We start from the raw sequence: 27,944 nt of genomic DNA on the forward strand, positions 1-27,944 counted from the left end.
TGGGAAAGATCGACGGAAGGAGAGTACGAGGACATAAACTACATTCCAGGCTACGGAATATAGGAGACTGGTGTGACATTCAGGATGCGACAACAATTTTCCGTCGTGCAGAAGAGGGGTGCCATCAGATAACAGATTAGAAGGTTTGGACAAGAAAACACTTACGTAAAGTGTATGAACTTGAAGAAGAAGAATGTTGGTTGATCCGACTCAGTACAAGATCTATATAAAACTTCTCATCAATCTGTTCTCAGAAATGGCTATTTCTTTTATTCCAATATGGTGCTGTTACTTAAATTTTTTAGTCGAATAATATTTAGATGTATTTAGTTTTAAAATATATATATATATATATTTCTCAATCATTTACGTTTCATGCATTGTATTAATTCAGTTTTCCCAGCCTCTCACTATGTCTAATCATACTTTTAGATGTAAATTGACGTATATCTTCCTTGTCATTTTTATAACGGCGTTAAACACTCCTTAAACCCAGCCCAGATTTCTGTTTCGCTCCATATTTCAAGATTATCTAACTAATAAATTATAAAAAATAATCCCAAAAGGCTGGAAAGTTAAAGTATGTGCTTGATCGTTGTCAGATACATTGCATTAGATTTAATGATTTCGTATATAATTACATACAAGTAACTGTGAATATAATATATTTATATTCTGAGATAGAAGAGAATTTTTTCGAAAAAATTTTAGGTTAAAGAATAACCAGAAAACACACATACATACCCTAATCTGGCGAATAGAATGGATGTTCAATGACTGATACACGAGAATTTCAAAATATAGACAAAGAAGTCTTCTAAACAAGAGTACGAGGGTATTAACTGGATGTTAGATTGGTCTAATACGAAGCGTAGAGAATAGCTGGGACCACGTAACCTCACTTTATAGTTTACTTATAGCCATAAGTGAACCAGTGTCTGTTTCGTAACTTATTATTATTCTTTCCAAGACTCAAGGGTATGAATTGTGCTTGCCGAGAAGTTGTGGCAAATTTGCGTCCCAGAACAAATATTACCGATGAGATTATTAGTACCGTAGAAAAACTCATTTTGGGAGACTCGCGCAGTACTGTACAAGATATAGCTGAAGAATTGGGTATCAGCGTGAGTATTTTGAGCAGAAATTCACACGGTCGGTGCACACGTTTCATGCAGCGGTATGTAGAAGAAGAATATTTACCACAGACGAGATTTGAGTACACACTAAAGAAGAAGAAGGCGCTCTAGTTGAAGCGAAGGTTTCACTTTCAGCGGTGAAGATGTTTTTACAAAAAAAAAGCTTCCAAAAGCTTCTGGAAATCTGGCAAAAGTGTGACGGGAAATATCTAGAAAAACTGTAATTAATTTTAGCTCTGGAAATGATTGATAAATTTTTTAAAATTTTTGAACCATGATATAATTAAATAAATTGTTTTTTAAAAGAAAAATTTATTTAGCAAACTGACGATTTAGTAATTCAAAGTTACAATTAGTTACACTAATCTGACTGGCGTACTAGACGAATATCAAATTAAATGAATAAGTATTAGTTTTACAGACTTCTTTATATATTAGTTCTTATCTTATACAATAATAATTATAAAATTAGATAAATGTATTTATTGTTCATTATAGTCACATTAACAATAATTAAATAATAAATAATTGAAAACGATACCTTAATGGGGTTGAAGTTGAATCTATAAGACTGACAGAAATAGTAAACACAGACAATTTATAGCAACGATAACTTAATAAGGTTAGAGTTCATAGTAGTAACTAATTGATGATGATGCGCCGCTGTTAGGAGGGTTGTTTTGGATTACTTAATTATATTATTAGAATTAGCTAAAAAAGTTATTGACTAAGATTGTAGATCGTCTATTTTTTTGTACAAAATGGCTGATATGTTAATGATTATTATCTAGAAAAGTGATTCCCAAAGTAGTCAAGGTGCACCCCTAGGGGTGCACGGAAAGGTCTATAACAAGAGTGAACTTAAATTTCTATAGTTTAATTTGATTTTTTGAAGAAATTGGTAATATCGTATCCTCGCTCAAAAAGTGTCATAAGTCAAAAAAAAATTACCAAGTAATGAGTATTTCAAATTAATTCTGACTTTATTTTTCACTTTTCGGATGATAACTCAAAAACTGTCAGCAATTATCTATTTGACTAGCACCAATAGTGCAATAAAAGAGATTAACTAATTTTTTCAGTTATGACACTATTACAACGGAGGTGCGATATGGTGTGTATCAACTAAAACTAATAATAAGTATTTTAAAAGTGGTTTACGAGGAAAAAACTTGTAATTACATAGGGAATTGCAATGAAAACAGATTTTTTTCATATAAACGGAAAGGAAAATGGTATATGGTATACTGGGGCATAGTGAAAAACTTCTATATGATAGAAAACGAGTCTATTTCTGTTCGAATATTCTATTTAAAAGAAGAATATATTTTAAAACTCGTGATCTGACTATTTGAAATTTCAGTTTATGTTACAATCTTAGAATTTTACCTACAACTAATGTTATAGCGACGGCAAATTTCAATCATTTCGTTACCGCAGCATCGGCAGCAGCTGCGGCGGCAGATATTTATTGCATTAAATAGTTGAAATATCGTGAACGGAATCTTCTCTGCTTCTTTAAAATTGGACAGATTTATCGCGTGTTAACATCCAATTACACGAAGAGTTTCAAAACAGAGCGCAACGCGTTGGATACGATTTAAATTACTGATATTACTTTCTTTTTGCGTATGTTGTAGCTTTAATTCTCGAACGGAAATGTTGGAAAGAATCATAATTTGTATATTTTAGAAACGATCTTAGGAGCAGCTTTGAAAAATTATCATTTTTTCACTACGATTTCTTAACTAAATAAATAATAATAGTAGTAGAAAATCATGTTTAGATAATTTTTCCTTTCGTTTTTTAAGTCTACGTGATTTCTAAACGATTTGAGGTCGGAACTACTGCTGGTCAATTGGATTTTTATTTTCATTTGATGGAAAATGACATAAATTTAATATAATGTTTTGTAACTTGATTAAAAAACTTTAAAATTAACTTTGTCAAAGTTCAAAGAGTGTGATGCAGCTATTGCGAGAACTGGAAAAAACTTCATCTTAATGTGAATATTTTTAATATAAGTAATATAGATACAGTGTATCTTTCGTCCTAGAAAGAGAATTTAGAAATTCAACTATTGAATATTCAATTAATAATTTATATTAAATGATATAAATTCAATAACAATTTCAACTGTATGAAGTCGTTCTTCGCACCTCACTTTTCAAGAATTACCACAAGAAAAAACACAGGAGGCCAAGGAAATGCTCCGTTTAAGGATTCGGGAAAATCATATCAACAATGTTCATGATCATACTTGAGTTCTTGTAGAAATAATATTTGATCATCCACTGTATGTTGAGGAAGTTTAAGAATGTAGAAGGACCTTAAAATTTCCTAATACAGCTCTGCGTTTACAGAAACATATTGTTCCCATTTTAGAAATTTTAGAAAAAAAATTGGTCTAGGAATACTGATGAGGACATGGGAGGAGAGGTTCAGGGGAAGATCACTTCAGTACTTGAAGTTTTGATTCTTCATAAATCCCGAAAGATGAAAATGTGCATAGTCACTCATTCAGAGGTTGTGAATAGACTCCTGATCTCCTCCAACCATGTCTATTAACGTTTTCGTTCAATACCCGAATCACTTGATTTTGTAAAAGCGATGGTAGTATTCTTACCTCAAGATCTTTCAGACAAAGCTGTCGGAAATTCCAAAGGCGTCCTCAGCCGATGTGCTCACATCATATTAAAAATATTCATACTCATACTTGAGTTTTTTGGGGCTCCGTCTTGTCTTCCATTTTAGAAAAAAAAATGGGTCTAGGAATACTAATGAGGACATGATACACCAAAGTGTTGCCTTGGATGAGTGGAGAGGTTGATGATCGTCACGTAAATTCCAAGGACAACACACTGACGATGTGTTAACATTCGCTGGCTTCTTCATATAGCAATCCTCGCGCGTTATACATTATCTTTTACTCGTTCCTCCACTCATATTTTCAAAATTTGTCAGCCACAACTTTATTGAATTTACATCAGCCACCGGTTGATTGGGATTAACTTCAAAATGAGTATGAAAACGACGCTAAGCTGTTACAAAATGCTTTCGCAGCAAACTCTTGGTGTTGTTTTGAAGACTATCCTTTCAAACCTTTCAAACAACTAGCGTGCCCTAGAAATGCTTTGAGGAATATAACGGTAACCTTAACAACTGGTCTACTTTCATACTATCCAAAGCCATTTCGAAAACATGGAGGATTGACTGCCGTGTTATTCATATTTCATTCAATTAGCGTCTAATCCTTCAACAGTAATTAGATTTTTTTATCTAATGAGATGCAATTATCCAACGAAATGAACTAGAAACCTTTATATAGCTCTCTCCCGCTACTGGAATTTTTATGTTTAATCGTGTACTTCGTTTTACCTAAATAAGTATATATGTTTTAAAGCTGAACTTCGATCACCTCATCAAAATTCTTCGGCTGTTTGCGATACTATGTACCGCTGATGTTCCGATAATGAGTATCATCGATGCAGTACTTATGGTTCATTTAATATACCGAGTATCTCAATAAAAAAAACTAGTTATTCAAGAAAAAAACCATTAGATTAATACACGTTATTAAAATATATATCTAGTGATCGATTTTTTTATATTTATTGACACTGAAACTTCTTATTTTCAAAAGTTAAAAATTATGAGATATTGCCATTTTCTCTTCAATATTTCGTTCTTTTCTTAAATATTATGAGGTTATTTTGACAAACTGATCTGTCCATAGATATCCTCAAGTATACTGAACCACTGAGCTCATCACCGACGCATCAAATGACCATCGTCTTCAAAGTTGTGTGACACGTACCTGAACTTAAAGAAGAGTTAATGGTGGTATATGACCGCATTTTCAATCGCTTAAGAATGAGAGATCCTCTATATGAAATAAAAGTAACATAGAATTTATCGCTCCTGACTACATACTTTGTTATTTTGGGACTGTCGAAGACCCTGCACATTTCTTGGTATGTCCAAGCTTATCCACACAACAGAAGTTCGGTACTCAGAAAACGACATAGCCGTGCAAGTCTCTTTATAGTGGACCTTCAAACAACTAGCGTGCCCTAGACGTTCTAGAGTAACTTCTGAAAATAATGAACATACAGACTTCAAAGGATATAATGAGGATTTCGTCCTCGGAAAACGTATCAAATATCATATTACAAACTAAAATGCCTTAAAGGTGAGGATTTGGAGCCTGTTGCTAGAGTATCCACATCTAAAACTGCATCAACTAATACTTATATTCGAAACTTCTCGATTATATAGCCGTGCAAGTCTCTTTGCACTGTACCTTCAAACAACTAGCGTGTCATAGACATAATAAGTAAGTAAGTACTCAAAATAATGAACATACAGACTTCAAAGGATATAATGAGGATTTTGTCTTCAGAAAACGCATCAAAAATTATATCACAAACTAAAATTCTTTAATGGTAAGAATTTGGGGCCTGTTTCTAGAGTACTCGCATCTGAAACTGCATCAACAAGTATTTAAAATCAAAATTTGTCTATTACCTCTTCTTAGATAACAATAATAAATTTCATTTATTACACAAATTGAAATTGAGTCAATTTTATAGTAAAATTTATGAAGAAGATACTATAAATCAGAGTACATTTTGTTCACTTTTACTAAAATTATGATCGCATCAGTGCTACGAAACCTAGGCCAGGAAACAGGTTAAGACGATATTGAACATCGGTCAAAATTGTTTATTGTCTCTCCTGCTTGATTTTCTCGGCTATAAATTTACAAGATCTATTATAATTGACAGTTTTTCGTGTGTTGTGAATTAATAACTATAATTAAAGTTTCTAAAATCATTTTCACCTCTTTGCTCCTAGAATTTTAGTTCGTGGACATATTGTATAAATTGTATTTAAAGCAATTATGGTAGGTAAATCTAACGAAATAAATATAATCTGCATCAGATTTATCTAATTTTTGAATTCGCTTTTTCTCAAGGAAATTGGAAATAATTCAACCAGTATAATATCACTGCCAATTTCTCATTCTGACGACTTAATACAATGTTACCAAAAAATTTTCAAAATATCTAAATACTGTGTCACAACATATATTCATTAAAATGATAAATTATCTTAGTTTAAGTGAAACAAATAGATCATGGAGTTGGAATTATTCATAGCTGTACAGTCAAAAATTACAACATAAAGTCAATATTATTATGACCCTTTGAGGATGGGTAAAAGGTTTAAAATTTTATCTCTATTGACAAGTTATTACTTTTGTTCTAGAAAAATAGTTGGTCGGACAAATACAGTCGATGTATCATCGTTTTGCAAGGTAAAGTCCCTGGCTTTCGTTTTAGTTTCGTTTTTCCTGTAGATATTGTTGTTTATTATGCTCTGTAATATTTCTTCACTCTTGTGCGTCTATGCTTTTGAATTTTTTTATTGCGGTTAGAAGTAAAATGTTTAGCAGATGAAGTCGACGAAGGTCATGTTTATTATGGTATTAGAACTTATTTAAAATGTTTATTAAAGTAAAATCGACAAGGATATTGACTTTTTTGAAAGATAAATTGTAAAAAATATCCCGGAAAAATTAGACATTTGTCTTTTTTGTATATGGAAAGTGACTAGAGCATGCAAATAAAAGTATTCGCTTCCAAAAACTGACTAGAACAACAGTTTTCTGAATAAAGGGTCGTGGATACAGATGAATTTGAAAATTTAACACTACTAATCGCACTAATTACAACACTACAAACACTTTAATAACTAACACTTCACGTTGCATATCACTATTGACTACGACAAATAGTTTCCTGTCATCTTTCATTTCATGAATTTTAAATATGTATTTTCGTAAATTATATTTAGATTTCAAAAATAAACGAAAAAAATCCATAATAGATAACGCACTAGTAAGCAAAAGTATTTGGAAAAACGGGAAAGATATCAAGGTTAGAAGGAGTCAGGAATTGAGAATGACCACTATTTTCTGGTGATAAAAATGAAAAGTAAAGTAATAGATAGACCTAGGAGGAAAAAAACATCGAATAAAAAAATTAGATGTCATAATTTCAGACAAACTATAAATAAAACGAGATACCAAGAAATGATAGAAGAAAAAATTAAATATGATGATGACACAGAGAAAGAGATATGGACGAAATTTGGAAATATAATAATAAATGGAGCGGAAAAAATATGTGGAACGACAAGATTAATCAGCATGTAATGCAAGAGAGATAATCGGAGATAATCGAAGATCATAAAACATGCAATTAGAAAAAAAATACAAAAATGGGCTACATGTCTAAAAATTAACGCTATATAAAATACACACAAATAAAAGACGGAAGTTAAATATTAGTTTAAGAACAAAAACATAAGTCATGGTGATAATTTAGAGAAAAAATTATTAACACACATGAAAACATCAGAAAAACAAGTAATTATATTAAGAACTTACTCATGAGCATAAAAGAGAAAAGAGGAGATATAATAACAAAAGAAGATGTTGTCATGGAAAAGATGGAAACAATATTTTTGAGATAGTTTATAAGGAAAGGATTTGAACAAGAAATAAAAACAGAGATACTACAGGATTGGATTAACAGAAACACAAATAACAAAAAATGCAAAAGTTCAAAAGAAATACAACAGGCAATATAGAAAGGAAAGAAATATACCAAATAACGATAGACATAATAATAACAGACACACTAAAAATCCTACTGAACAAAATATATAACAAAGGAGAAGCTCCAAAAGATTGAGAAGTGTGTATAATTACACCAAAATACAAGAAGCTGTTACAATTATAGAGGAATCAGATTACTAAGTACAATCAGCAAGATATAAACGAGAATAGACTAAGACATGATCAAGAAGGAACCATTGAAGATTAACAACCACGGTTTAGAACAAACAAAGAAACAATAGATGTTAACTTCATGATTAGACTGAAAAAGCAATGAGAGAAAACAGAGAAAAGCTACTGTGTTCTATAAATCTTGGAAAAGAATTCGACAAAGCCAATACGATTGACATATGGAAAATCATAGAATGAAGAGGTATAGAAGAAAAACTAATTAAAGAGATTGAAAGCTTCATATAAACAGACGAAAATGTATGCCAGAGTTAGGCAAATGGACTTAAAAATACATGATGACAGTCTATAGATAATGAATATGAAAATAAAAGAACACAAAACTAAGTTGATGATAATAAGACGCATAAGATAAAATTGGAAGAATCAAATATAGAGCACGTGAAAAGCTTCAAATACCTTGGCATCATACTACAAGATGGAAGATTCGAACAAGAGATGAATAAAAGAACTGGAAGATTATTCAATTTAGACACAGTTTCTGAACAAAAAGGAAATACGAAAACAAATAAAAACATATTGACCATATTGACATACAGATCATACAGAAACGAAAAAGCAAAACTAGAAAAATATAGGAGAGAATTTGAATTTAAAATCGATTCAAAATAAACTCGAGAAGGACTATTAAGATGATTTGGCGATGTTTTGAAAATGGAAAACGAAGGATTGATACGGAAGATATATGAAGCACCAACTTACCACCGTGGAGGAGGTGGAGAGAAGAAATTAGGAAAGAATGGAAACAGCTGTGGAAAAGGCAAGTCTTACACCTGAAAATGTAGAAAAGTTTCAGGATAAGTAAGTAAATGACAATAATTTTTGTAACGCTTCATTTACTGTTACTGTAAGAAAAAATTGGGAATTGTACACTGCAAGTTTATGGAAACTAACTCGAATACTTCGAAGGTTTCGTTAGCAATACAAGTTTAAGTAATTTAAATTTTTTAAATCCATAATTTTCGGAATATATGATATTTCAATATATGATGTTTTTATTACCAAATGTAATATATGCAACTATAAGGAAAAAATTAAATTAAAGATGACGTAAAAATAGATTTAAACAGATGTTCGTACTCAACTTATTTCAGCTAAGTTACTAAAATAATCGGATGATTAATATGATACGCTCTGTAGTTGTACATTCTCATTCTTCCTATTTAATATAAAAGCCGTTGAATCCACTTTATTTAATATATATTTTACGTGAATTACTTCGAGATATACCAGATTGATAGTTTGATTAGAACTAGCTATATTGCATGTCATTAAATACAAACGTTATTTCTTTCAACTCATTACCTTAAGTGAAGCAGGGCCGAAATAAGGTAATTAACTGGAAAATATTTCGAATATAAGGTACTTGATATATACAGTAAATTAGTTTATAATAATCAGAATCAGATTTTAATTCTTAACGTGATAATATAAGAATTAATGATTGCCATTGCATCAAAATTCACTTTCATTCTATTTTTTTTTCTATTTTCCACATGAATATAACAAAATAATTTTAATATGGTCATCCGACCCTAATTAGAAATAAAAAAATATGGCGATTATTGAAAAAATCTTTTCAATACACCAATCGAATAATCCAAATTTTTGGGTAGTTCAATAGGTTCAGGCAATCAAATAAATGCTTAATTTTTCGAATAACTTATGTTAGCCCTGTACTTTGCCGTTTGTCACGTGATAGGTTTGTTCTCAAAGATGAGCAACGTTTTGGTCGGCCTACTGATAATGACCAAATTAAAATCATATTAAGAGGATAATTCGAGATGCTGCGAAGAAACTACATGTCTTGAGCTATTTAAGAAGCTTCATATTTGGGTATCTAACGAATTGAAAAAAAAAATTCATTTAACACAAAGAGTCAACATTTGCCATATAAACGAAATAGCACCAACATTTTCTTGAAAAGAATCATAAGTGGTCGTAGAAAATAGTAGAACCAGCCCAAACCACATTGAAAGCTGAAACATCGCAAAAAAATCTCAAGCTCTCATTTTGGCGGGATTTTTTGAACTGATTCGAAAGAACCAAACGATCAATTCTGATATTAGGTATAAAATGTTTTGGAATCAACCAAAAAAAAAAAACATTATAGCTTGGCTTTTGTGGCATGTACAAACGGAATTTCACATACTCTCCCACCATGTTCTAGAAAAGCTAGATAAAATAAGCCTAAAAATGCTTTCATTTCCACTGTATATGATGGTAAAGTATATGTCTCTATAGAAGTTTGCAGTTTTACGTATATACAAATCTGTATATTGTTCTAAAACATTATGCCATCAAAAAAAAAGTTCCAAGAGTCATTTGGAATTACTGCAGTCTTTGCATATACCAGGTACTAATACTAATACCGTACTCTTTTGGTACGGATATTATGTTATTATCTTCAAGAATTTCATATGTTTCTGGCCTCTTCCTCACTATCGGAACTAGAATGGTGATCTGATTCACCCAACGATTTCATCGAAAACAGCGATATATTCGCCATCAGTCGGGACAGTTTATATAGATCGTTGAGGCGCTGATTATCTCTTTCATAGGCATCCATCATATCCAAAACTAAAACGATGCAGAATTTACCAATACCTTATCTTCGAAATTGAAATTATCTACATAACTTCAAAGTATTTATATATAAATGCTGAATATCCAATTCCTATCACAAACTGAATGCGAATGGGAAAAACACCCACAATCGGAGAAACTTTTGGGGGAAGTACAGATCATTTAAAGGAAAGCACATGGAACTTCTGCATAGAGGGCGTTCATAATTTTGATATAAATTACACATTTAGACGGGTGAGACCTATAAGGACAAATACGGTTATAACTTCTTGAGTTTAAAAAAAAAATACTTTATACTATGGGTATGAAAGATACAAGAGATATCATCAGCTTTGTTAATTGAAACAAATAAATGCTATATCGTTGTTTCTTTTTGGGTATGGACTGAGAAACCTCATCCGTGTAAAGAAAATCATGTTATTTGGAAATGAATAGCTTCATTGAATGTATGCCGAATTGATTATTTACGTTGAAGTTTTAATCACAATATACCCCAAAAATAGTAGAACTCTATACCTATTCTACAGTGATTTGTCTTTTAGCTTAATTTTATTAATTTCGAATAATTTTTTTCCGTAGCCTTGATCGGAGTACTTATTTATTTGTAGAATTCAGTAATTGATTCTGTATACTAGAAAAGAAAATTGTTTCTAATATAATTGGTATTTATTACAATCCATTACGGTTATTTTCTTACTTTTTTTTCATATAAAAAATAAGGATATAGTAAATTACTATGCTACCTCCTTGGCTGCTCCCGGGCCGTATATCTCATTATTATGATTATTTTCTCAGTCACAAATAGCACATTACGAAGCAACAGACTATATCATTCGCATTCACTAAATCAGTTTCAGATATTCAATAATATGGACGCTAATATCAGTACCGGACCGAGAACAAATATATGGGAAAATAAAAAATACTTATGAAATGTACACAAGCGGAAATCGGGGGTGCATCGAGACAGATTGTTTCAAATAAATCGATTAATCCGTAATTTAATCATTAGAAAAACTAAAAAATATCTACAGTAAAGAAATATTATTTTTAATAATAAGTTTTAAAGTAATTCATAATTATAAAGAACTAATTAATTGGAAATTTTTTTCCTAGTTCAGTTATAGGGCTCAAAATTATATAAAAACGGCCTCATCGTCATAAATATCAACCTTCAGTTGATTCAGGATAGAAGTCTAGATAATATAAACAATCAACATCCTCTTCATTATCTGAATGTGATGAATAAGATTGTTTTTTGAATTTAGATATTTACTTTATCTCTGTTCTCTTCAACAACGCGATCATCTTTAGCTTTTCTCTTCTAAATATGGTGATAAACTGATAATTACTGTGTTTCCTTTTCTTTTGGACGCTTGTTCTGTTCAACTTTCGGAATATAAGTATATGTATAAGATGTACTACATCTTTCATCTAAGAACATTGTTGTAGATTGGACGATCCATCGCTCGTCACTCTTGCATAAACCTCTTTAGTGAATTGGAGTTCTTTGTCAGCAGGTTGATCTTGATCAACTTACTTAATGTTTATTGTAGTAAATAAAGTATTATAATCCAATATTAGATCTCATTCGAACTTCCTTCTTATTGTGAACGCTAATAGGTCTCATTAAAGCAGCGTCTAAGTGTTAAATGCAGCTAAAAGCAGTGGGGTGGAAAGCATACTTAAATCTATTATCTTGAGCAAGATCAATTTTCTTTGTGTGCGTCGAATTACCGTCAAAAAGTAATAAATTGGACGAGTCCTATGTAGATTTTTAAAAAATTTTTGAATCAGGCTAAAAAAATTTCCAGTTTAACTAACTTCAACCCATTGTTCAGGTGGAAGACTCAGTTCTAGCTCTTGCTGCTATCAAGTTGTCCCTTTTGTGGTTTTTTTGTGAGGAATATTTCTAGTTGCTAATCGACCTATTTATCTTAATTATCCAGCTTTTTTATCTGCGTTTTCTCGTATTTTCTTGACTTATCAACCAAATGTTGATTTTGGTGCATTGAATTGAAACGACCATCAATATTGCCTGCTCCGTAGCATCGAGGAACCCTTTCTGCCGATTTGTTGTTTTAATATAATTATGCACCATCTGAAATAGACAATAGTCAAAACAGAAGAAGAGCAGAAAGATACCTCGAGACAGAATGAGATTCAGCCACAGCACTAGGATTCATCCAAACGAACATTTGTGAGGTTATGCGGTGCTATTTTTTGACTACGTGATTATGATTCAAGGCGGCAATAATAGTTCTTTATACCATCCAATCCAATCAATCATTATACAATACAATTATTAGAATATTACTTATCTTGATTTTAGAAATTGATAAAATGTGAGTACATAACATACTGAACATACTGAATACAAATCGAGGATGACTGAGCCAAGCAATTAGTCATTACAAGGTAAATGTTCTCACTCAGTGTCGTTGTTAAAAGAAAAGAAATGAAAGACATTATAGACATATATAACTCAAATATTTCTTTCACTGAAAACAAACGCCGATTGGATTTCAATATTATTGTTCTTATTGAAATGTTCTTAATTTAAAAAAATGTGATTTTCATGTAAGGATAATTAGGACTTGATACAAAAAATTCGAAAATAATAGATGACGTGAAAATAATGCTGCGACAAAAAAATCTCATATTTTCGATGAATAATCACAATTTATGATAATTTTCGTCAGCATATCTCTTTATGGTAAACGGTTCTAGAAATTTACATACGAGGTCTGGCGACGCTGAGGTATCAATTTCAAATTTCTCTTTAAATTGAAAAAAAATTTCGACTGAGTACTATAAATTGCTGCAAGAGGCCTATGGGGACAATTCTCTATTTATTGCGCGTGTTTTTTAGTGGTGTAAGCGCTTTACTGAGGTCACTGAAGATGACCAGCGCCCAGGTGGTCGTGTGACTGTTTCAACATCGAAAACAGTGACCAAAATCGACCAAATTGTGCGTGCAGATCATCGAATGAGCATCTGCCGATAAAGAAACGGTTTAGAAAAATTTTACATGAGGAATTACACATGACGAAGTTGGTGCCAAAAAAACTGACACCGTACCAAAAGCTCCTGCGTGAATGGATCTGCTCAGATTTCCTTGAAAGGTTAGAAACGTTAGAAAAAGATCTGCTTTGAAAGGGACTCGATTTGAGTCGATGGAAGCGGTAAAGCAAAAAACGACAGAGCTTCTAAAGGTTCGATCAAGGGAAAAACGTATGGAAAGGTGTGTGGCGAGAGGAAGGGAGTATATTAAAGGGGAATACCCAGACCTCGTATCTCCCAAGCCATAAATTTGATAGAGTTACAAAAATAGTTCCTTTTTGTTGAAAAATTGGAAAAATTTCCGAATTTTTGGCATCAAGTCCCGGAACACCCTATAAAGTTACATTATAAATTTTTGAACTATTTTTTTTGTCAGTGCTAATTCGGTGACAGACCAACAGACATTTTAGAAAGCTTCTACTAATTTATTGATGTTTTATTGAATATAGTCGAAGAAATTAATAATTCCTCGGAATTTAATTACCGCTTTTCGAATTAACAGTAGTTTTCGCAATAATAATTTCGACGGTCAATGCACCTGATTTAATTGGCAACTCAATAATGTTTTATTTATAAAACCTGACGAGATTATTTTATATACCTAGTTAATTTTCAAAAATATACTGAGAGAAATAATATCGAAACAATATAGGAATTCACTTGTTTCAGAACTGGATTTATAATAACAAGAAGTGGTAATTCTTGTATTGGAAATGATCCTGATGGCACAAAAAAGATCATAACCGAAGAGAAATAGCGCGTCATAAGTCTTTCAGCGACCAGTCACCAGCATATTCACATCACTCTTTTACTCTGAAGGGCATTTCTTATTTTACCGCTTTTTATTTAACACCGAGAATGTACACTTTTACTGGAAGTCGACAATGGAAGAGAAATATTTATTAAAACAAATAGTTTTTATTGCAGTTTATACCGGATGGATTCGCTGTTACTAAAAATGGATGAGGCAACAACCGATTGATGTACATCCAAAACATGTAATTTGAAAGTATCAACCGCTTCTTCAGGTGTAGAAAAACGTTGTTTTCGTAATTTATTTTTAATCTAGGTGAATAAGTAGAAACCATTGGGTGCCAAACAAGATCCGTATGGCGTATAAACTATCAATTCGAAGTTTTCACTGTTTAAAAACGTTTCTGTTTGAACTGATGTGTGAGATCTCGCATTCGTCTCCTGCGATAAGCTTCCCTGATTTTTTCGCACACTTTTGGCAAAAAAATGCTGGTGTATCATGCATAAATCACCGTTATACGTTGCTCTAATGGAACGCTGGAAACATGTTCAGTTCTTAAGTATGATTCGACACCTGTCACCAATAGACACGAGCTTTTTTTACGATTATCAAATTTTGCAGTATGAAACAAATCTTTTTGACAGCCAAATTTTGATGCTATATTGAATATATAGGAGTAAAGCGAATCCTCAAGTATACCACAATCTCACATTACTTTATCACAACAACCGATTTTGGAAGATCTTTACGAAATTCATTCAGTAGCGAAGTGCGACCAGTTTCATTTTCCGACTAAGATAAATGTTTCAAGTGTCTGTAAACAACTCAAATAATACAACATTTTCCGAGAACGTTCACTATTAAAGATGTCAAACTTCATGATGGCAATGTGAGATTTGACATATTCATATCAGTGCTGCTATTTTCAAAAAATTAATTGGAAGCTATCGTATCGTAATTTTTAAGCATATTCTCAATGAATATTTGCAGAAAGAAATAAATATGAAAAGATGAGTTTTTCGAGCTAAAGAAAATATTTTATTGTATATATTAGACTCTAGTTTGTATACATTGTCATAATTTTTCATAAGACAGATTTGCGTCCTTGGCATGCACATCACTATGGCCATCTCTATACTTTCTACACCATTAATGCACAAACGACTCATTCTCCGATGGATTTCTGCAGCATTATGGCCTTCAGCCTGAAGAAAACGAATCACATTTAGCAATTCACACTTGGTGGGAGCATCAATAATAGCGGACATGTTTACGTGTATATAGCACAACGCCGACTGACGCGAGAATGTTAAAAATGGCGGAGTGTGTAGTGAGAGAGCTTCTCAATCGTCTACAACGCATGCTTGCTATATTTTGTCCGTGTAGCGTCTACACTGAGTGATCGGAGGTTGAAAAAAAACTGTCCTCGTATAAATCGTTATTAAATATATTTATTTTCTAAATTTATCAGGTGGAATTCTAAATTTTGTTACATATGTTTTTCAAGTTCTATTTTCGTATATTCCTGATGTATACTTTATTAATATTCCCCTCACTATAATATCCGCTCTTTCTTATCTGAATATCGTTCGATATAACAAATTATAACAAGAACTGAATGCTTTATCTCTTAAATCGTTCGGTTTCCATTCACCTGTAAAACCCGCTTCTCGAATTTACAATCATGTATCGGAATGCATTGTGGCGGGGGCGCCTCTAATGAGGAATGTCCACTTTGGGGCCCTAGACTTCTCGTTTATTGTTATAACATTTTTTCCGCTGTGTGGGAGACACACACAAAGTCTTCCGAAGTGTCCGACCGCTGAGTTATGCACCTGAGAAATAATAAATTAGTATTCTAGTCGGTTTACCAGTCGATGTAGTGAGGAAGGTTTCTTTTTATTTTCTTATCTTGTGAGTGAAGCCGATGCCCTAACTTTTGTTTGGCACTAGACGATTATAAGGTGGTCAAATCTTTACATTGGAAATATTGATTTTTGACAATACAAAATCTACTTTTAAATCAAATGAATTCATTCAAACGTACAATATTGAACATTCGCAGCAGAAAAATAGAAATTTTCCAAAAATTAAGAAATTCTCAAAAACAATCGTCAATCTAGATCCGTCCTGGAAACTTCTTCAAGTTCGAATACATGGAATGTTATTTATTTCTTTCTACTACCGAAAGAATCTGATTTAGTAGAAGCTGTCTCAAAAGAAAGTTCATATTTTTAAAAACCACTTTAAAAAAACTTAGGAATTGTTTCTAAAAAATGACAACTCAGCAGGTATTCTTCGTGCCATTTCTAAAGGTATATTTTCTTTTGTTAGCGTGAACTTTAGATTTGTTTGACATAATTCCACAGGAAAAGTCCATAGGTGTTGAATTGGAACTGGATGGAGGCCAACTTATGTCACCTCTCCTGGAGATCAATTTGCCAGGAGAAATTTCACTAGCTCGTGGCAGAGATCTATTGAACTGGAACCATGTTCTGTAGTTATTAGAATAGAATAGAATGTAAAGTCAACATTTTTTACGTTGAAAACAATGAAAGAAACCGAGTAAAAGTTACGTAAATATTATTCTGGAAGTATCGATATCAATACGGATTTCTGCTGAATTTCAACCAATTGGACGCTTAGTTTCTGTTAGTCGTTTTGAAGAGAGATTTGAAGACGTATAGGTGAGTTTCAGTATTTATATAAAAAGAAAACTGTTTTCCTTTATGCGTAAATATGAGAAAATAAGAATTTCCAATGCAAAGTCAATATTTTTACGTTGAAAGTACAGGGTGCGGCAGCATAACTTCCTTTTTTAAAAAGTTCGCCATTTAGTCGGTAGATGTCGTAACGGAGTGCTAGTGGTCTCGTTCGAGAGGGGGGACTATAAAGTTTTGTCCCGGTACAGTTCAGTCGCCATCATGCGTTGTAACAGTGAGGAGCGTGCGTTTGCCGTTGAGGTTTACTTTTCGAGCGGATGTTCTGTGATCGCAACCCAGCGCGCCTTTCGGAATCGCTTTAATTTAGCCCCCTTGGCCCCTGTCCCGGACCGGAAATCAATTGTTACGTGGGTCACTACGTTCAGACAAACTGCAAGTGTGACAAGACGAAGAACTGGAGTCCCTCGGCCCATTAGATCACCGGAGAACATTGAGTTAGTTAGAACTTCAGTGTTGCGATCACCACGACGTTCTGCGCGCAAACATGCGTCTGCCCTTGGACTTTGCGATCGTTCTGTGAGGAGAATACTTCATGATGATCTTCATTTTCATCCATACAAGATGGCAATTGTGCAGGAACTTTCTGAACGTGACTTCAATTCTCGGAGGAACGCGTGTGAGGTTTTTCTGGAAGTCGTTCCTGAGGACGCTATTGTTTTTTTTAGTGATGAAGCCCATTTTCATTTGTGGGCTGATACCAATCCTCGACAATTGCATCAACGGCCTTTGCATTCACCTAAAGTCACAGTGTGGTGTGCAATTTACTCACGTGGAATTATTGGTCCCTGGTTCTTTGAGGAAAATGAAGTCACAGTGACAGTGAATTCGCACCGGTATGTAAACATGTTACAGGAATTTTTTTCCCACGGCTAGATGAGTTGGACTTAGGGGACACTTGGTTCCAACAAGACTGGCTGTTTTGAGGGAACACTTCCCAGAGCGCCTTATCTCAATTAGGGGCGATTTGGAGTGGCCAGCCCGCTCTCCCGATTTGACCCCTTGTGATTATTTCCTATGGGGTTTTTTGAAATCCCGTGTGTATGTGAACCGTCCAAGGACCCTACAAGATTTGAAGACGAACATCCAGGAAGAAATTGCCAACATAACGCCTGCTATGCTGGCAAGAGTCATGACAAACGCCAGAAATCGGTTTACTCAGTGTATGGAGAATGGGGGACGTCACCTAACTGATTTGATCTTCAAAACTCAGTAAAACAAAACTTTATGTATGTGCCTGTATTATAAAAAACGAATAAAAATTTTCTGATTCATACAATAAGTTTTATTAACTTTTGGAAAAAGGAAGTTATGCTGCCGCACCCTGTATAATAGTTTTACTCGCCACGATTTCTCTGTTATTCTGCACTCCAGTAGCGAGAATTTTACTTATTGACGTGTCCATTAATATGAAAATAAGTTTCATCCAGAAACGAGATATTAGTAAACGTCGGAAAACGCTCAATCATTTGGTTATGAACTCAAGCCTTTGACCAGCATGCTGAAGCTTGCACCAACTATATTTTGTAAGGGTTCAGTTCTAAATCTTTGTGTGAGATGAGAAATAATGATGATCCATGCACGTTTAAAGTAACGGCGCGCTTCCTAATAGACAAATCAGGTTCGTCGCGAACAAATCGAGTAACACCGTCTACGTGTTCGACCTTGGATGCTCGGATTTTAAATCAATCAAACGCCTAGCTTTGCGGTTCCATGAATTTAGCAACTTATGTGTGAAATTTCGATTGACCAATTATATCATTTGACAGGCCAGAAATGGTATTTTTAAATGGTCAGTGCTAGAAAATTTATTATTAAGACTCAAAGTTTTTCAAAGTCATTGAAAAATTTTAGCACCTTTGATAATTGGTCAGCTTATATAAATATTTTTATAGTTTAATTTAATATTAAAAAAATTCAGTACGATGAGGCGGAATCATTATTTTATGGAAAAGAATCTTACGAGTATATTGGATTATAATTATGAAGTTATTATGTTATGAAGTATATAGTATATAAGTTATGAAACTATTTAGAAAATATTTTTCATGGTAATTTCTTAAGTAGATAAAATATTTCTAATTCAAAAAATTATTCTTAAATAAAATTATTATAAAAGCTACTTAATTATCACCCCCCAAATCCCATGCACTTTGACCTTCCCGTATTTTGAAAACATAACCTATTTCTTTGTTCTCTTTCATAGTACATGTTTAATTTTCTTTTCTATAAAAGAATTGTTGTTTTTTTTTGTATATTGAAAATTTATTCTATTTGCATCTTTATATTTGTTTTTTAGTTTTTACAAATATATATTGCAGAATTTTCTAATGGCTACAGTCGCCAAATTACTGTTTTCATAAAATTCTCGCGAGCGTGTTCAAAGCGGAGAGGGCATGCGTCGATCACGCCCCGTGTACGCGCAGCGGACTCGCAACAAGAACGTCGCGAATAACAGCATGTACTGTGTACTTATTCACTGATAATCTTAAATCGTCTGTCTTCATGTCTGAAGTGAATGTATTGTGCGCTTCAAACACGCCTAGAGAACGTTGCACTTCTGCCATACGTTCGCGACCTGTTCGCGACTCATTCGTTGCGCGCCTATATTCCAGAGCCAGGGTAGCGATTGATATATCTACCGCGCTCTTGCAAATATCTGCGTTCACCATACAAAGGTGAACTTTCTATTGAAACACCTTGTTTTTTTATTACAACTTTACTATTTATTTTTAGAATCAAAGTTTCAGAGCATTCGAATTGATTACCTAAATTTTTGTAGTGATAGTGAATAAATTACGTAGATTGTATTATTTTGTATATCTTCAACGCAATATTCATTAGCTGAGCTAAAATCTCTACGACGGGGCTGGTATATTTTTAAAAGTATTGTAAAGCAAATGCCGTCTTAAAATATAACACTAAAAAAGAAAAATAGTAACGTAGCAAACAAAAGAATTCCATAGTCATTTCTAAAATTAAAACGTGACAAATTCCGATTTATTTTGAAAATAGTCTTACGTTGTAATGAAAAAGATCCTTTATTCGATTATTAACTAAGAAAAATATTATTATGAACGATATCAAAGTTTATAAAACCACAAATTGATTGACTGATTCATAATACTGATTAAATTCTGTCTAAGTGGAAATTGTTTGATTGAAAAGTTAAATGAACGATTCGGCTCAATGATAATTACATATTTATAATTAGAAATTAAATGATTATTCATGATATCCCATCTCCCAAGTGCAGCAATCATAACATTCACATTTTTTGTAGTCATTTATATTCAAAAGTGGCGTTAGTCTAGTTAGCTTCATATCGAGATATATGAAACGACTGAATGAATTTGAAATAGAAAGAAGTACCTCAAAACATATTGTTACGAATACATCTCCGCCCTGGGGCCGGTTCTGCTTGAATATAGTTGTATTCTAGGATTCGGTGGAGTCGCGGCATTTGATGAAATACCCGGAATTGGATTGAACTTTGTTTTTATATAATTTTCTATAGCAAGCGGTTCATTTTAATCGTTTCTTTTGAATAATTTATATGAATGTCCATTTATTTGTTTTTTTTTCTTTATTTCTCTAGATCTTCGAAGAATTATTTTTGTAAATATAAAGAGTTTATGTAGTGTAATTTACTTCAGTACATAGTAAATAGTCGTAGTAAATGAAACGAATTAGCGAAGTAATCGAGTAATTTAAATAAATTAGTTTAGTGATAGTGTATACATTCCATGTGTTGATTAATTGAAATTTTGTTATTGTGATGAAAAAGTCAAACTATACCAAAAATAATAAAAAAAATTCAAAATCTTGGTAAACATATTCATCAGATCAAAAAGAGAAATAAGCTTTGGAAGACAATTCAAGATGACTTAATGTGGGAATATTGTGTCAACAAAATCAAGAAATCTTTAGCTTAATGCCGTTCAAGGGTAACGAAAGCTCCGTGAGGTAGTAGAAGTGAGAATTAGTTAGTGGAAACTAAGACGAAGTCTTCAAGAAAATCACCTGATACCTAAAACACTTGCGATTGGTGCAAAATTTACTACAATTCATCAGCAGATACGCCAGCGTTTCACCCAGGATCATATGAATTGAACGTTGCTCTGTTGATGAGACCAGAAGGAAGCGATCGAAAAAGGAAAATGTAACGAAGGTGAAGAAAGTGATTTGCAGTTTGCTGCTTTGAAGAGCGGAGTGCAATTTCTATAGGAGCACCAACCGAGCCTGTGTTCATTTGTAGGGGTGACCAAGGTCACGGAAGAAGAAGATTACATTGAGGACGAATTTATCTTTATGCATGATAATGCAAGGCCGCACACAGCTATAATCGTGCAAGATTACATTGCAGTTTTCGGGTTATGGATTGACCAGCATACAGTACTGATCTAGATCCGATTTATGGGATGAGACAAAGAAAAGAATTCAGCTAGATTTCTACCTTTAACTCAACCCTAAGCTCATTACTGCAGTAGAAAAAGTGTAGCTTAACATCACACAAGAAACAAGAGCTGCCTTGATTTGATATATGACTAATCATATGAGAGATGTTATTAGGGCAAGAGGAGTTCATATCCATTAAAACAAAATTAAGTATTAAGTTTTACATTGTCAATAACTCTATTCATGGTAATAATAAAAAAGTTCAATTGATGCTAAGAATAGGAAATCCAAATATTTCTTTATTTGATCGATTTTGATTCAAAAGTTTATAGTGGACCGATTTCTATATATAAGTATATTTATAGGTTTCAGTTTTTTCTCTTTTTTATCCGTTTTTTGACTCTATCTGGTACTTTATTCTTCTTCTTCTTCCTCTTTTGTTTTCGTCTAAATATTGTACCAAAAATTGAGAACCAGCTCCAAAGAAGGCGAAGATCCTTCCATCTGAAGGCAATGTCATGGCGTCGGTTTTTTGGGATGCACGAGGGGTTGTTTCTATCGACTATCTTGAAATAGGAGAAACAATCAACGGCGAGTAAGAAATCAAGCAAAAACGTCCGTGTTTGGCTAAGAAGAAATAGTTGTTTCATCAAGACAATGCACCAGCTCTCATATCCATTATTGCAATGACAGATATTAATCAATTAAATTTTGAATTGCTAAAAGGAGATTACGTTGAAAAATAAATTCAGTTTTTTCCAAAATTTTTGTGTTCTCTTTGTTGAGCCAGGTACTTCTGGGACCATTCTCGTATTATTATTCTAGGATTGCTTCATTTTAGATACAACGAACTTTTTTAATTAAAAATACACGAATTTTTATTGTAAATATCATATTAAAATGTACATGATATGCTTACTAATTCCAGTGAGTTTATATCTTTCTTCAGCAGCTAATTTATGTAAATGCGATCAATTACAGGCAACTGAATATATTTAAAATAATCATAAGTATTGGCATGGTTCTATTAAAGCCCATTTGTTTCTTGTTAACTATTATTTAATACATATTTTAAGTTTTTTCTTAAACTCTTATTACAACATTTTTATGTATAAACTTCGTTGTAGGTCTTCGATTGAATAGTTAATGTCATAAACTTTATGAATATTATTAACGCGGTTTTGAAAACTTACCTTATTTTTCCTATACAGAAAAACCTGAAACAAAACAGAATAGCTTTAGCGGGAAAATTATATTGAACAACATATATTTTTTATGCTCCAAGCGAAGTAAACGGTAGGAATGACTCGTGAGACCTACTATCACAAAACATGTAGGACAGACTAAAAATAAGGGCATTTCATAGTTACCACTACTACCAATAGTCAAAATATAATAAAAAAACATAGAGGACATCACTAAATCAAAACTTGTAATCTTGTAATTTATAAAGCTTTGTCGTATGGATTTTATATTTAATAATAGGTTCTGACTCAAGGTTTTTGGCCAGTTGATTGGATTGAAACTAAAGTATTTCACATTAGTTTTTAATCGTTAATTTGATTTTTGCTTTTCCAACCAAGAGAACTTGAAGACTCCTTCTAATTATGTTATTGGACACAAACCATGAATCATTTGTTATCATACTAGAATAAGTTTAAACCCAAGCTGTTATCTATTCGTGAATAGGTGATTCTTCCAAAAAACTCTTCTCCAGTTAAGGCAGATCCAGGGTATTGACAAAGGGTGAGTAATTAATATTAGGACGAGTCCCCTCCAAAAGGCATGGAATTTTAAGCCTCTTACCCTCGAAATATGAGTTAATTAGATGCAGATTTGATCTTAGGAAAGAGGTAGAAGTCGCACGGTGCAAGATCTGGCGAATAAGGTGAGTAGTTTAACACTAAGATGTTGTACTTGGCTTGAAACCTCTAGGCGGGCAGTACGGGATGAGGAGATTATTTTTTCAGTGAAGTAAACCTTAAAGATTCCTAGCATAGACATGAGCAAGAAAGTTTAGAGAAAAATTACTTTATTTTCAAACTGGTCAACTTAATGTCATCCTAGTGTGGACCTCGTCAGGATAACCTGATAAGAAATATTTTTATATTCAATAATGTGACCCTGAGAGATTCCTTATATTATTGTTTCATTTTAAATAGAGTTGTCCTGATGCCTTTCTAGCGTGGACCTCGTCAGGTTAACCTTGTTTTAACCTGATAATGTCATTATGATGTTCTTTCAATAAATTATAAGTTTCAGTTTGACGTCGATCATTTTTACGGCAAAAGAATAAGCAGACAGAATATTCGAAAAAGTAGGGTTCAGGCGTCGCTAACTTTGGCGCTTGCGTACTTTTTCTGCAGCAGCGTCTAGTTACTTAATAACCACACCACGTATATATTATTCATCTTTATTCTATTCTATTTATCAGCGTTAACAAGTTGAATCAACTTTGTCGGAATATGTTTAATTATACAAACGATTTGAAAAACCGAAAACCCATTAGACCTTCTCCATACAAATCTAGCATATGAATAGTACTCTGGAGGACGAATTGTTTAAATATTTATTAAAACATTCTTTGAATGAACGGCATTACTTTTGTGAAAAAAATCACATAATCCGCATTAAACAAAACACTTCGTAGATTAGAAACAGGGGAACAATTGCGGAACTTTATAGCTACTTCACAAAGTAGACATTTATCCGTTGCAGAGCTAGTTCCCTATTGAAAATGGCGCCGAGAGAGTAATTAGACCAGTATTGAGAACTTTCAATTTGCAAAAATGGAAGGATAGTGTGAAAAAGTATGCAGAAATGATTGATACTTGGTACCGTTAAATATTATTGAACATTGACAATGAGATAAAATAAGGTAATTATCACTTATTGCATGAATAAAAATCTAAGAGTAAACCAAAGTTATGAAAATCTAGTCACCATGAGCTTTACATACTTTTACTATGCAAAAACCCTCAGAGATATCATTAGGCTACTAAAAAGTGTCAACTCCCCTTCTTTATCAATTCTCAAAGTGATTTGTGAAATTGACTATAAATTTCAATTGGATATAGAGTTTAAGTAATTCATATGATTGTTCTAGTTTTTCATAATGCAGAACCTCTACTATTCAGAATTCGATAGGTATAACAGCTTATAAACTTTTTTATTGCGAATTGTTAATTACCATATTGAATAAATTATACACTGAAGATAATTCTCTGAACAAAATTAGCCAAATCGGTCCAGCCGTTGTTGAGTTTTAGCGAGACTAACGAACAGCAATCCATTTTTATAAGAGTGATTTTTTTGCTGGTATCTTTTTGGCAACATTGTTTTTGACAGATCTCGCGTGAATCGTGTCTTGTGTTATTGTCAGTTCAGTTTGGTCTACAATTTAATCATGAATCGACTTACGAACGAACAACGTTTACAAATTATTGAATTTTACATTGAAAAGTCATGCTCGGTTGAGGGCAGTTTGGTCGGCCTATTGAGGGAATTATTAGGAAGCTTGTAACTGATTTTCGAATCCACACTTGCTGAATGGGCGCTGGAAAAGTTGAACGGAAATCCACTTTTTTATCGAAAAATGGAATTCAGCGACGAAGCTCATTTCTGGTTCAATGGATATGTCAACAAACAAAATTGCCGCAACTGGAATGAAGATCAACCAGAAGCATTGCAAGAGCTACCAATGCATCCCGAAAAAGTCACTGTTTGGTGTGGATTAAGGGCCGGTGACATCATTTTCAAAAGCGACGGTGGCCGGAACGTTACTGTAAATGGCGAGCGCTACCATATGGTGATTGACCAATTTTTTACCCAAAATGGAAGAATTGGACATGCTTGACATATGGCACGCGAAACAATGGCCAAATTGAGAACCGCCTTCGGCGCCTAGATAGTGTGATTTAACGCCTTTGGACGATTTTTTGTAGGTCTATGTTAAGGCTAATGTCTACAGGGATAAACCAGTAACGATTGATGAACTGGAAGCCAGTATTGAAGCATTTATGCATGAAATACCGGCCAATATGTGTGTGTCAAAATTGGACCTTGCGCATGGGCTATCCAAAGCGGAGGCCAACATTTTCATGAAATTATCTCCAAACATTAAATTATACAGATCGTTCTATCGATTCCAACAGAGATTTCTTCTGTTTTCAAATTTTATGTGTTTTTTTTTTTCAAAATAAAATCCTATAGGTATCTATAGGATATATAAATCACTGGTACTTGTTTCAGTTATTATAGTCGAAATTTATATTTTTTTTAAAATTAATACCTTATTATGTTTGTAAATCACTTATTGCATTTAAAAACTATTTATGATACAGAGTGAACTATTCAATACGAATTCCTGAATTGTTTTTTCCAAAGTCAGTCCTGGAAAGTTCAGCTAATACCCTGTAAATTAATTAAGAGGAGGAATTGACGCCTCATGATATCCCACTAGGAGCCAGATCTGGACTATACGGTGGATGAGGAAGCTATTCCATGTGTAATTTGATCAATTTAATCATCGTTGCCATCGACTTCTGATTCGGTGCATTGGTGAAAAAGTGTTTTTTCTTGGATATATGAGGCCGATTTTTGTATTCAAACGATCTAACAACTCTATGTAGTATCCGTTATTGATTGTATCTCCCTTTTGAAAATATTCGACAAAAAATAATCCAAAATACTGAAGCCATAACCTCAGCTGACTGTTGGACGCTTCGGACATGGTTCACCGGCTGCAGTTCACTCTGATGACAATCATTCTGATTCCGGAATGAAGTGATGGATCCATGTTTCATCTATTGTCACACATCGACGCAAAAAAACTTCATTTATTTTGATAGACTTAAGTAAACGCGGCATCCACTTCGAAAAAACCTTTCTAATCGTCAAATGTTCAAATCTTAATATCAGCTGTCTCACAAAATTCCAATTTACGATTAGATACAACCAATTTGAGGACTTTTTTTATGTTTTCTCGAGTAACCACCTAAATTGGTCTAAAAGACAACGTTTAAATTCAGCTGACCAATTAAAAATACCTCCTTTGAAGCCATTGCTGAGCTTGTACATCAAGAAGTAGTTAGTTAACATACGAAATCGTTTTCAATTCATTGGTTTGAAAATAACAAAAGTAACTTCATTTGAATGGCTGTCACTTATTTTTGACTAGTCGAAATGTCGTGAAATTCTATACTTAGCCTTTTAAAAGTTGGTACTACATAAACGTCATGTGGATTTGTCAATAGCAACGCCATCTGTGTGTCAGTTACACGATTTATTGAGTGATGTGATATCTGTTACTGAAGTAAACGAAAAGATTGAATTCTACGTGTAATTTTTCGTGGCAATTACTTCTCTACGTAATTCATACAATAGAAAATTTCGAAAAAATAATTATAAAAACTATATACCTAGCTAATGGAAGTATATTAAAAAATAAAATTTTTAATTGAATTATATTAAAACTAAGCGTGTGTTATAATAGTGATAATTCACGTTGCGTGACGATACACATATGAAAATATGCTAAATAATGAATAAATAATTAGTTAGTTGAACAATAACTTATCTCCGTACAACTTGAATAAAATAATTAATTGGTCTTGCCGCTCGTGACATCACATTTCAATATTGTCGGATATTACATAACAATATGAGCAAGTAAAAATAACTGCCGATATTATAATCGCCGACTTTCTTATTGTAGATATAAATCCTCTCGAGTTAAAACTAATACTAGCAGTTTTTAGTTCTGATTAAAGTAATGAGGAGGCGGAAAACCAATTATACCTTCAATAATGGATTATCAATGCAGCTTGTCTCATCATTATTGCTGGTTTTATTAATTTTGAAAGCAATTTGTGATAATATCGTGTATGAGATATCGAGTAGGAAAGTCACGATTAAATGCGATTGGCAAATAACCACCTAGTTCGAAGTAGCAGACGAAAGCATAACAAATAATCAACGTCTCATAATAATTCAAACGTAAATACAGTGTGAGTATTTAAAATATGATCTTAGAATATGTCTTAACGAAAATTCTCCAATCAGGATGAGCGTATTAACGAAACATAATTAAATATACTAGGGTTGTTTGAAAAGTTTTCGATAACATAAGTTGGGAAATGAATTTCGCCAAATTCCCACTAAACTTTCATCCATTAAGGATGCTTGAAGTCGCTGTGAAGATTTTTCTGAAAATGAGAAGGAGTTTTATATTAAGATTTTGAACTCCCATCTACTACCCAAATATTTGGACAGCTGAATTGAAACCTAGGTTGATTGATGACGAGTTCAGTAATTAACGAATCTGCCTCGTTTTTTGAGAGAATCATGGGATTTTGGTCTTCTTTTATCAGAAAAAAGGTAAACAATAAAAGGAAAGTATTAGGTATCAATGA

The 27,944-nt window shown here is 32.9% G+C and overlaps 1 protein-coding gene across 1 annotated transcript in view; it reads right to left on the reverse strand.

Moving 5' to 3' along the window:
- The window catches only part of LOC130453359 (zinc finger protein GLI4), a 149,576-nt gene that overhangs the window by 78,419 nt on the left and 43,213 nt on the right, over nt 1-27,944 (reverse strand). The window contains exon 2 of the transcript XR_008911041.1: nt 22,725-22,748. The gene's annotated coding sequence lies outside the window, so the exon portion shown is untranslated. The remainder of the gene's footprint in view (nt 1-22,724; nt 22,749-27,944) is intronic.

The sequence above is a fragment of the Diorhabda sublineata genome, chromosome 2, assembly GCF_026230105.1.
Source record: "Diorhabda sublineata isolate icDioSubl1.1 chromosome 2, icDioSubl1.1, whole genome shotgun sequence".
NCBI lineage: Eukaryota > Metazoa > Arthropoda > Insecta > Coleoptera > Chrysomelidae > Diorhabda > Diorhabda sublineata.